This window comes from Eurosta solidaginis, chromosome 1 (assembly GCF_040869045.1).
Source record: "Eurosta solidaginis isolate ZX-2024a chromosome 1, ASM4086904v1, whole genome shotgun sequence".
NCBI lineage: Eukaryota > Metazoa > Arthropoda > Insecta > Diptera > Tephritidae > Eurosta > Eurosta solidaginis.
The window spans coordinates 254,179,922-254,193,520 of record NC_090319.1 but is presented as its reverse complement, the minus strand read 5'-3'; positions in this window follow the sequence as shown (position 1 = coordinate 254,193,520).

Genomic DNA, 13,599 nt, shown 5'->3' with positions numbered 1-13,599 from the left:
CCTAGCGACTTGAAACTTATGCAATATTTTATCAAAAAATAATCCGCTAATAATCGGGGATATTGAGAAAATTAGTTTTAAATTGGGAATCTTGCAATCGATTTTTAACAAACTTCCTGGATATCTAGAGGCTTGAAACCTGAAATATAGTTTAAAACTCGGTGACAGTGCAATGTTTGATCAAAAAATTTGAGCTACGTAACGCACAAGTCGAACTATTTAGAAGATTAGGCCAAACCATCATCGCTAGCCTCCTGAGTGTTGCAGGCGTTGTAGAATTCCACCTCGTGAAGGCCCGAATCAGTGCACGTCCTTACATACTTTTAGGCGTACGCGACTTTCACCACGTTTCATTAGACTTTCAGGTGTATGCGAATTTCATCACGTGCAAATTAAGTAGCTGTGCAAATTAAGTAGCTAACAAACGAGGTGGAATTCTCCTTCACCAGCAATGTTGAACTTACTTCCTCAACAATTGTGATCATATTCACCAACAACGATTGCGTTGCACTATCCGGCTTCGCCAATTATGAGAATAATCGCCATATATATGAGCTGTTTATTTTGAAAGTGGCATAAGTCATTTCCAACTCATGGTCTTAAATGCATTGTTATTTTTGAACGAATGCATATATAGATGGTTCTACAATTATAAAATAATAATAAGAATTGCATCTTTTGGATATTGGACTCTAACAAACTGGAGGCGAGGAGAGATACAAACAAATTATCACTGAACCTAAACCACATGAAATGACTTATGCCACATTCAAAATAAACGGCTCATATAATACTTCTATATCAATACCATCCTATCTTCCTAATGGGAACTTTTCTGTCAATCATTATTTGCTGAAACTGTGCAAATGTATGTTCTGCGCATGCGCGGGCTTTGTTAGTTTAGTGAATTGTAGTAGCGTATGTAAAAAAAGTATTAAAGGAGTACCAACGGGTCACTATCCCCTTTACCCAACTTTTGCATACTAACTGTTATAAAATCTCAATTTAGTCGATTAAACAATGAAAACGCCAAAAAATACAATACAAGGCTTGATGTCTTTATTATTTAAGCATGGGCTGCAGCCATAAAAAGTACATTATTTACATAAATAGTAAAAAAAAAAAACAAAACAATGCGAAGAATTCATATTTTTGAAATGAAAAAAATTCAAATATACATGTATAAAAATATACATATACATACATCCGAACAAGCATTTCTTTAAACGTTTAAAATAATTTAAAATGAATTTGTTTGAACAAACGATATATAAATCTTTTAAAAATTTTACTTATTTTGAGTTTTTTAATGAAATAAATTTTTGATGAAGTAAACAAAATATGAGTTCTGGGCTGGCGGTTATTGTTGTTGAAATAATATCAATTTGGTAAATTTTACTTATAACAGCTGAAAATCTTACGACCGCTAACTAGATTTGTTTTCAATTTATGCCATTTGTTGCGCCTACGCATATTTTGTAACTGTTAATTCTGTGCATGAGAAATTCGTAGTTGTCAGTTGGCATTATTCGCTTTTTTTGTCGCTTTTTGGCATATATGTAATACCTCTATATCACTACTACTGAACTGTGCAGCCTGTCAAACATTACAGTACAGATATACAAAGAGAGAAGGAGACAAAATCTCAAGGCTGTCGTAAAAGTTTTTTAAAAAAGGGGCTTAAATATATGTATATTTCAACAAGCCGTCTTCTAGCAATATTGTACATTAGGCTATTTCGTTCTCCAAATGAAAAAGTAAGCTTTTGTTTTCCATTAGTATTATAAAATTTTTGATTGTTTTACGAACTCCGCGGATTAGCATTACCGATTTGTGCTGAGTGCGCAGATATACGTATGTAAATGAGACCTTAGTGACCAAAAAGCGACAAAAAATGTATGCAGCCCATGCTTAAATAATAAAGACATCAAGCCTTGTATTGTATTTGTTGGCGTTTTCATTGTTTAATCGACTAAACTAAAATTTTATAACAATTAGTATGCAGAAGTTGGGTAAAGGGGATAGTGACCCTTTGGTATCCCTTTAATACTTTTTTTACACACGCTACAACAATTCACTAACATTAACAAAGCCCGCGCATGCGCAGAACATACATTTGCATAGTTTCAGCAAATAATGATTGACAGAAAATTTGCACATTAGGAAGATAGGAAAGTATTGATATAGAAGTATTACATATATGCTTTTTGGTCACTAAGGGCTCATTTACATACATATACTTGCGCACTCAGCTCAAATCGGTAATGCTAATCTGCGGAGTTCTTAAAACAATCAAAAATTTTATAATACTAATGGAAAACAAAAGCTTACTTTTTCATTTGGAGAACGAAATAGCCGAATGTACAATATTGGTAGAAGCAAGACGGCTTGTTGAAATATACATATATTTAAACCCCTGTTTAAAAAAAATTTACGACCGCCTTGGGATTTTGTCTCCTTCTCTCGTTGTATATCTGTACTGTAATGTCTGACAGGCTGCGCAGTTCAGTAGTAGTGATATAGAAGTATTACATATATGATAATCCCCAACAAGAATCATTCACCACATTCATCCTCTTTGTTCAACTCACCCGCTCCTCCAGTATCAAGAATATCGAACAGCTATAATAATTCACCGATTTATATGTAGCACACATACATCTTTCTATAGTTACTTAAGCCGAATATAGATATAGACGTAGTACGTAGCTATTTTGAACAAACGAATAAAGATAAGAATTTTCACTTAGGAATTACTTAAATTACTAATCAAAGTTGCAATTGCCTTTTTGTAGGCAGTACTAAAAAATTGAAAATAAAAAGATGATGAAAAAAAATTTGAATGACTACCTTTATATAAATGGACCAAAAATAGAAGGCAATTTGTCCTTTAACACAGACATGGTCTTATTGAATTTTGACTAAAAAACTTTAACATTAGCTCTTGTAGAAGAATTTTGGGATTTAAAACTAAGCGCAATCTTTCAATTTAAGGCAAAGCATGTACTAGGGATTAACTAATTGTTTATTTAAAATTTAAATACGCGCTCTACCTTTATAATTTTAAATCACAAAATTCTTCTACAAGAGCTATTGTTAAAGTTTTTTAGTCAAAATTCAACAAGACTATGACTGTGTTAAAGGAAAAATTGCATCTATTTTCTGGTCCATTTATATAAAGATAGTCCTTAAAATTTTTTGTATCATCTTTTTTTATAATTAAAGCAGGGATGCATCTTAACGTTAAGCTAATCGTTTATCAAAAAATTTCCACCGTTTCCGTTGAAACACTTCGAAATATTACCGATAAAGAAATTATCAAGATAAATTGTATCTCGTTTTTAGCCGAAACGAAAAGCTTTCGTTAACGTTAAAAACGTTAACAAAAACGTGATACTTTATGTTTGAATTGTGCTGGCAATGCTATAGCCATGGTGAAGCCGTAAGGTGGTAACAGCGAGAGGACATACACACACAAACTCCATGTAATTTGTTTGTGTAATTCGTTGGTGGTAATGTCAAAAATACTCTGAGAAATGTTCGTACTGTCAAAATTCGTGAGCAAAGTTGCAATCAGCTTGGCTAATGCTTTCACCTTTAATGACTCCGCCATCAATCAGCTTTGCCAGCATAGTTTGAAATTAATAATCAACATAAACGATTTGATTTCATTTTGATATGGCAGAAAACGAAGCAAAATCATTTCGTTAATTTGACATTTTTAACGTTAATAAACGAAACGGAATGAATTTGTTTCGTTTATTAACGTTAATTATCGTAACGAAATGATATCGGTTCGTTGGTTAAGCATGCCTGAATTAAAGTGTGATTTTGTGTCTGAGCCTATGCTTCAGAGCAAAACAAAAACAAAATTGCTTCAAGTATATAGGGGTTGTTTTTGATAAACTTTTTTCGTAGAAAAATTTAAAATTTTATTAGAAAGGTGACAAAATTGTCCGTCCGAGAAGTGTGATATCTTACTCGTCAACTGCCTGACAGGATGTTTAAGAGGCTACTTTTTAGCGTTTTGGCAGCGTTTTAACAGGATTTTCGGTGGCGGCGCTTACGTCCGGCTATCTTGAGTGGAAGAAGAACCTCTACTTCTCACTTTATCGGCGGCGGTGGCGTAGGATCCTTGGCATACCGGCGGTGGCGCGCTTACTAGTAATATTAAGGAAAGTCTATGTTTATATGGATATAGGATTCAATTACATACCTTCGTCGACGTCACTTTCCCATAAGCTCTAGGTGTAGCTACGAAGGCTGCCGAGCTACATAGTTCGCAAGAGACTATTCGAATCACCACAGAAACACCTTGAAACGTTAAGGAGTAACTATCCGGCCAAAGATGTCGCCCTCGAAATTATAAGCTCTTAAAGTGGATATCATTACGTAACTCATGGGGGAAATCGTATAATCCTCGGCGACTCTACTTAATTTCAGTTTTACAATGGGCATTGTACTGTTTTATGCTAAAACTGTATAAGATACTAGATAAAGTTTGTTATGTTCGAAACACTCATTTCAATAGCATTCGTTAAAGCAATACGATATTTTAAAATGGAAGTCGAACAAATTTTAGTTCAAAGATCCTAATGGCTATATATGTATACATAGTTTATAATGGTTGGCCGCGTAAACTCAGTCTAGACTAGTTCGACTGTCCACTATGTCAGGGTAGTAGCGGAACGGTCCTATGTTCGACTGTTATTCGCTTTACCAATTTACACCTGGTAAATATATGTGCTTACATATTTACATTAGTAACAGGAGCCGTAACGTGTAGGTGATAATTAAACTAGGTTTGGATAGGCTATAATCATGGTGATTCACTCCAAGAGAGTAGTTGGGTATAGGACCGCCAACTTAACGAGATCCCAAACCGGGAAACTTGAGTTCTTGTAACGATCAAGTGTGAAAACCAAAATTAACGTTTCAGGGGCTATTTTATAGTTTCGCAAAAAAACAACAAAGGTTTGAATATAAGTCCAAGCTATTTTCCAAACCCTTCTCAAACCTATATCTGCAATTAAGGAATCATTTCAAAGTGGTATGTAAACCCCATTGAGTCTCCGGGCGAGAACCTGAGTGTTGCAGCCCTGGGTTGGAGTAACTGGTGACCAATTATGCCATAAAGAGACTTGTCAGATGTTTTTTTTAAAAAAGGGTTATAAAGGTTTTGGCAGTGGTGCAACCATACAAATGCAAAATGTTTCCAAATGCGTATTTCGTATTTTATAGATAGATCTTTCCATGCCAACTGAAGCCACTAAAAGATTTTGCATCACCGATTTCACTTATTCTTTTAGCAGATCGGGATATAGAATTTTTGAAAAAAATCGGCACCTTTTTTGGATAACTTGCTTTTTTAATAACTTTAGGAAAATTTGAAAACATGTTGTTTATTTGAATTTATAGTTCTTTATTGATTTTCTGAATAAGCTCTATTGCATGAAAAGTATCTGTATTTAAATTTTATGGAGTTGGCAGTTTTTCATACTTTTGTTGATGTTAGTGATTCTGGACAGTAAATAATACTTTTCCTTTACTACCACAGGTAGAAATCGTGTCCCATTGGACCATTAGCAAAAAGTCGGTCTAAGTTAAATGCGGAGCTTTTACCGCATCGTCGACGATCTCAATTTATGCGCAAGATCGGGGAAAAGTATCGAGGTAAATTATTTATACTTTACCCAGCACTTGGAAATCCAAAATACTTTGCAAAAGTATCGATACTACTCACTCAGTACACGTATCGTTCTTTACTAGTAGGGATTGTCCGATTGCTCATTTTAGTGATATACATTTACCAATTTACAATAAGATATCTCAAAATTTACTAACGTAATTGTGTTTAATTACTCAATGAATTACTTTTTCATCCTAAACATTTTGGAGTGACTTGGTATCTTAACTTGGTGGAATACGCACAGCCAAATGCTTTGCGTGCCGTCGATCTCGACGTGATCATTTTAGGACAAGAAAAAGTAGATGCTCAATAGAAATATAATACAGAATTTCTGCCAAATACTTGATATCCGGATTGGGATAAGCCTGGAATTTTAAATTCGCAACATCCTTAATAGGCAGGTTATGGGGTTTACTGCAATGGCTTCTTTGATTTCTATGCTCAACATATCCTGCAATACTGTTCAAACGTGTAGTATTGAGTACAAATATATATTGTACAATATACAATGTATGCATCTATACGCACGGTAACTAGATGGTCCTATTTGATGATTGTGATTATACACTGGAATAAAATTATCCTTCCTATGTTCAATGACTCCCTATTGTGTTATAGCATGAATAGTTTATCTGGCTCTCTACCAGAACGAATTTGATTTGTGATTTTTATAAATTTTCTGACCAATTTAAACTTGCATAAGGTTTCATGCTGTTTTTCATTTGGTTCTGCCTTTTATTGAAAATATTCTTATCATCATCATTACCGTGATTACAAGTAAACTAGAATGTACATACCGTCAATAACAGTGCAATACCGCATATATATGAAACAATTTAAAAGCAGCATGAATACAAATTTACAGAATAGTCTACAAATATTTTTCCGAACAATTTTCTTTTTGTGTTTTGTGATTAAAAGTCGAACCCACTAATCTAATAAGTCAACTTTATATAAGGAGCTATATTATTTTTTTGTATTTTGCGAGTCAGATATATCTCTGTTCTCTCGTAGTGAAGACGGTCATACGCACTAATTGCATCCTAGACCTTACGAGTTACTATAGTTTCATTCAAACACGACTCTCCATAGAATAGTTCTGCTTTCAATAAAACGCTCCTAACTCCCTAGTTTTTATAACCAGCTGTACTTGTACACAAGGTATTATAACTTTGGATAACGGTTGGTTGTACAGGTATAAAGAAATCGAGATAGATATAGACTTCAATATATCAAAAGTATCAAAAAAAAATTTGAATGAGCTATGTCCGCCCGTCCGTTCGTCCGTTCGTCCGTCCGTTAACACGATAACTTGAGTAAATATTGATATATCTTCACCAAATTTGGTACACCAGCTTATCTGGACCCAGAATAGATTGGTATTGAAAATGAGCGAAATCGGATAATAACCACGCCAACTTATTGTATATAACATTTTGGGAAACACAAAAAACCTATATAATCAGGTAAATAGTATAGTATTGAGACTCTTGACAAAAATTTGAAAAAGAATTTTTAAAATGGGTGTGATACTGCCCACTTGTAATAAAATCAATTTTACAAATATTACTAATCATAAATCAAAAATCGTTAAACCTATCGTAACAAAATTCGACAGAGAGGTTGCCTTTACTATATGGAATGATTTGAAGAAAAATTAACGAAATTGGTTGAGGACCACGCCCACTTTTGTATAAACGATTTTTAAAAGGGTCGTGGACGAATAAAATAAGCTATATCTGTGCAAAAAAGAGCTTTATATCAATGGTATTTCAAGTGGATTTATAAATGTGCGTGGTACCGCCCCTTTTATGACTAATCAATTGTCTATGTTTCGGGAGCCATAACTCGAAGAAAAGTTAGTTCAGAATAGAACCATATGTATATTTATTGTAACGAATTTAGGGAAATTCCGCTTATTTGCGACCTTCTGCTTACGTTCGTATCGCTAATCTGTTGAATAAAACACTCCAATATTCTGTATTACAAAATGGTCTTTATTAGACTACTTTAAAAGTACTTCGCAACTGATAGCGTGCTTAAATTAAACTGATTTTTTGACTACTCAGCTTGCGCTCTTTTATACTCTCTGCAACTTTATTCGCATATTTCTACTACAGTCTAGACGTTTCGCCTACTAGAACTGCTGTACATATCTCCTACTTAGCTATATACATGTATATTTGTAGTTTATGCGTTTCTCTCAATCATGTGCGTGTGTATGTGTAGCAACTCTTCAGCTGATGGCTACAAGTGTGTGCGCGTAATATCTCTTCGTCCCTTATATATATGAGTGTAAATGATGATTGATGTGTTTATTTACACAGTATGGCTCGCTTCAATGGTTTTGTGTTGGGAGTTTATTACTAGTGATGGTAATATTCGTCACACTGCCCTCCACCTAAGTCTGATCGTCCCGATCAGACAAATCTCCCGATCCAACAGCTGCTAGCCTCTCCAACTGAACTACCCTTCTATTACGTGGTTTCCCACAACTTCAACAACTTTGTACGGGCCTTCCCAACTGCACCAAAATTTGGATGGAACACCTTTCCGCCAGAGAGGGTTGTATAACAGTACCAAATCTCCCTCCAAGAAACCTTCCGAATTGTTGTTCTTGTCAAACCTGAGTTTCATCTTACTACTCATTACCCTGGGTCGTTCCCTCACACTCTGTTGTTTGGCCAATGAACTACTTCGTAGAGCTTGCGCTTGACGGATTACTTACTTACTTACTTACTTATTATTGGCGCTTAACCGTCTAAACGGTTATGGCCGTCCAACAAGGCACGCCAGTCGCTCCTTCGCTCCGCCAACCGGCGCCAATTGGTCACACCAAGGGAGTTTAAATCGTTTTCCACCTGGTCCGTCCAACGGAGTGGGGGCCGCCCTCTACCTCTGGTTCCATAGGCGGGTTCCGATCTTCTTGGCCAGAGCATCATCTTTCATTCGCATAACATGGCCTGGCCAGCGCAGCCGCTGCGTTTTAATTCGCTGGACTATGTTGATGTCTGCGTATAGCTCGTACAGCTCATCATTAAATCAACTTTGGTACTCGCCATCGCCAACGCGTAGAGGTTCATAAATAACGTGTAGATGCCCATAAATATTTCGAAGAACTTTTCTCTCGAACACTCCCAAAGCCGCTTCATCTGCTGTTGCATGCTTCTTCCCTATATAGAAGGACGGGTACGGTAAGTGACTTGTAGAGTATGATTTTCGTTCGCCGAGAGAGGACTTTACTTTTCAATTGCCTACCTAGTCCAAAGTAGCATTTATTGGCAAGATTGATTCTTCACTGTATTTCAGTGCTGATGTTGTTGCTAGTGTTGATGCTGGTTCCCAAATAAACGAAGTCTTGTACTATTTCTTTATCACTTCTTTTTCCAGTTTGGAGTAAGCAGAACTAACAGCGCGGGTTTGACGGATTGGCTTCGCATAATCAGTATCGTTCCGACGTTTCACAAGAGTAGTGCGCCCTGGCTTGAAACTATCCTCGCATTCTTTCTGGGAAATTCTCTCCTTTGTTTTAGTGCGTCCATTTGCTTTCGTCAATGCCAGTGTTTCTCTAGCAGATATCTTTGATTTTGCTTTGTTTGGCTCATTCGTTCCATCAAACTTTGCTCGATCTACTGCCTTTGACTTTGGTGGTATTTGTCGAATCGCCTCCACCAGCACTCCCTTAATGCTGAACCTTTTCTCCAAACTGAAGTTAAGTGGTATATCCTGGTCTTATAGCGCATATTCCTTCTTTGCATGTCGATCCTGATGTCATGTCCAACTAAGAAGTCCACTCCAAATATGACTTCATCAACAATATCCGCCACAACGGATTTGTGTAGAATTGTGACCTTTCCAATTAAGACCCCACATATCACTTCTCCCTGGATTTGGTTATATTCGCCAGTGACCGTATGCAACCTTACTCCAGGTAATGGCTTTACACTCCTGTTGACCAATTCAGACCGGATTAAGCAATGAGATACGCCTACAGTCATCCACATTTCCTCTGACGGTAAGACGGCTCGATTTCCTTCCGATTTGCGATACAGATATCACAGGACTTTCAATAGCTGGAGCTAGTTCTCGAAATTTACATCTGACTCGCTCTTGCGTATCTCCTCCAGCTTTGCGTTTACGACCAGCCAAGTTGGAACTACCAGGACCGGTGCTGCAATGACGTGCAATGTGACCTGGATTACCGCACTTGAAACACTTCATAACTCCGGCATTTTTCTGTTGCGATACCTTCAGTGCTTCCAAAATTGTGTCTACCCAACCTGGCCTTTCTACTTCCACACGGCGTGTTTTGAAAGCTGGCTTACACAGAAGCGATGCTGTTTCCTTAATCAGAGCGTGTGATACCGTTTCTGTGAATGTAGATTTTGGGTTTGCGTATGTCGCTCGCTTCATTTAAATAGCCCGTATCCCATTAATAAAGCTCTGGATTTTTACCCTTTCCGTGTATTCCACGGGTGCGTACGCATTCGACGCAAACTCTTGCAATGTTTCACCAGGCCTCTGGAAACGGTTCAGTAACTCCATTTGCTATATCTGTCTCCTATGCTCGATTCCGTATCGCCTCTCTAGTGCCCATCAATGTTTCGTAATTGTTTCTTTCTCTCTCTGGAATGGTCTGTAAGATTTCCGGTGCAGGTGCTTTCAATGCTACGAACAGCGCAGCAACCTTATCTTCAGTATTCCAGTTGTTAACTGCTGACGTCTTCTCAAATTGAAGCTTAAAAGGAACACAGCCGTCAAAAGATGGAGTTTTTACCTTCGTATTGCTTGCTGAAACAGCTGGGCGATTTAATTTCAACTCCTGTATACGACCTCTCAAAGCATCTACCTCGGCTTCGATTTTTTCCTTAAACTGCGTTATTTTATCGTCCATACGCGCTTCGAGTTTTAATGACATACGCGCCTCCTGCGCTTCGAGTTATACTGTTATGCGTGCCTCTTGTTCTTTCAGTTGAGTTTCCATCTTTGATGTAATCTGTGTCGACATTGCTGAAATACGTCTTTCTTTTGCTTCAATCTTTGCGTGTCTTCTGCGATTCCAGTTGAGATGCCATATATGTTTTCTGTTCTTCCAGTTGAGATGACAGTTCAATCTTCGATGTTATACGGTTCTCCTGGGATTCCAATTGTGATGACATATGTGACGACATTTCTGAAATGCTTGTCTCCTGTGCTTCCATCTTGGATGTTACTGTCGATGTTTGTGCAGATATTGCAGCCAAAATTGTGTTCAAGTCTGTGCTCATAACTCTCTGCGATGTTTCGTTTTTCTCTTAAGTTTTTGGTTGTTGTCTCGTCGCCATCAAGATGAAAGACATACTCTTCCACGTTAATTCCTTCTGCTTCCATTGCCTCTCGTAGTCGTGCCTGAAGTTCGAGTTTATTGCCGGTTGTATTCAATCCACGGCTCTCCAACTCCTTCTTAAGTTGCTGGATCTTCAATTCACTCTACTTTGCCATGTCTTTGTTGTACTCGAAATCTTCGCAATTTATTCAACTATTCCTCTTCTGACACCAATTGTAACGAATTTAGGGAAATTCCGCTTATTTGCAACCTTCTGAATACGTTCGTATCGCTAAACTGTTGAATAAAACACTCCAATATTCTGTATTACAAAATGGTCTTTATTAGACTACTTTGAAAGTACTTCGCAATTAAACTCCACTTCGCAACTGATAGCGTGTTTAAATCAAATTGATTTTTTGACTACTCAGCTTGCGCTCTTTTATACTCTCTGCTGCTTCATTCGCATATTTGTACTATAGTCTAGACGTTTCGCCTGCTAGAAGTGCTGTACATATCTCCAACTTAGCTATTGTGACGAATATTAGTGACACTAAGTGAGACTCACATCACTAATCTGATACTAAATAAATAAAGCCACAACAACAATAAAGCTAGCAGTCACTTGTATCTACATGAACGAATCAATCATTCTGTCTTCACGTATGTACGTACACGCAGCGGAGAGAAAACGCATGAACACATGCATATATCTTATCTGAGATGCTCAGAAAAGTAGGCAATAATTTGTGCAAGTATCACTCACATATACACGCGCATATCTATAGTTATAGCTGGTAACTAAGTTAAATTATAGAAACGCCTAGAAGTATGCGAACGAGGAAATCACAGAGTATAAAAGGAGGTAAATCTGAGAATCAGTAATCAGTTTGATTTAAGCACGCTATCTGTTGAGAAGTAGAAGTGTTATTGTGAGAGTAGTCTAATAAAGACCATTTTGCATAATTGAATATTGGAGTTATTTATTGAGCAATTTAGCGATATGAACATTAGTAGAAGGTGTGAAATAAGAGGAATTTCCCAAAATTCGTTACACTATTCTTTGTATATTTGTAGTTTATGCGTTTCTCTTAATCATATGCGTGTGTATGTGTAGCAACTCTTCAGCTGATGACTACAAGTGTGTGCGCTTAATATCTCTTCGTGCCTTGTATATATGAGTGTAAATGATGATTGATGTGTTTATGTACACTGTGGGGCTCGCTTCAATGTTTTGTGTTGGGAGTTTATTACTAGTGATGGTAATATTCGTCACAGTATTATTGCGCAGCCTTGTAACACTATTAAGCACACAAAACAAACAACAGCATTTCAAGTGTACAGCTGGGTATGTAATGTTCGGTTTCACCCAAACTTAGACTTCCTTACTTGTTTTCATCTCTAATGTTGGCCGCCCACATGGGAAAATTAAGAGGAGCACGACGCAATTTGGAAGAGAAGCTCGGCCTTAGATTTCTTCGGAGGTTATCGCGCCTTACATTTATTTTTTTTATTTATGTATTCATTGGGGGTGAGCACTAGGGACTCTAAGTTATTAGCTGCGGGTTAAGCCACCTTATTTTGCTTTGAAAAACCCTGCTTTGGGATAAAAAATTTATCCTATGTCTTTAGAATATTTCACTAACCAGTTGAGAATTACAAGCGTACTCAATGGCTAATGAAACAAACGAAAGAAAAATGTCCATAGTTTAAGTCACTTAAACAAAGATGTTTTAATTTTCTTTTTATTTTCCCCCTTTTTAAGCATTTTTTCTCTGCTGTTAAATATATATGTGGCGTTTAAAGTTTGTAGCTCAGTTGCAAGTCTCATGAAAATTTATCGCACGGTTCCCCCTTCCGTTCGACTTTCTTCCGTACGATCCTTGAGCCCCTAGTGGAACTTCTGTCCTCAGAAACACGTTTAAAATTTCAAGCATCTAGTTGTCTAGGGCGTTAATTTTTATATCCACCAGTGCGCCACCTAGCGGAATTCTTTCTCACTTTGTTGTATTGTCACGGTGAATTAAGTAAAATTTTTTTTATTTGCACGATTCTATTGTCATCAGATTCTGAATTATGTTCTTAGTTTTAAGAATCTAGCCCACGGAAAGTTACTCATATTGCGGTCGCAAGATTCTACATTTTATAAATGGACGTTCTAAACATTTCAAAATATCTCGATGCCTGTCCCATTTAGAAAACTATTTTCCCTAATACCTCAGCCAAAAGCCCGAAGATTTTTTGAATTTTCACGTTCCCTGGACAACCTAGAAAACTTGTCCCTCCTGTTAAACTGTCTCGGGGTTCTGTTGTTTGTTCCAGGCTTCGACACTCCAGCTCTTCGTGAAGTTACTCAAAAATGGATTGCTAGATTCCCCAGTTTTGTGGCGGCCACCGTGTTGTGATGGTAGCGTGCTCCGCTTACCACACCGGGTTCATACCCCTCTTGCAGATGCCGTTCGGAGTCGGCATAAAACATGTAGGTCCCGCCCGGCCCATTTGTAGGGAAAATCAAGAGGAGCACGACGCAAATTGGAAGAGAAGCTCGGCCTTAGATCTCTTCGGAGGTTATCGCGCCTTACATTTATTTTTTTATTTTTAGATT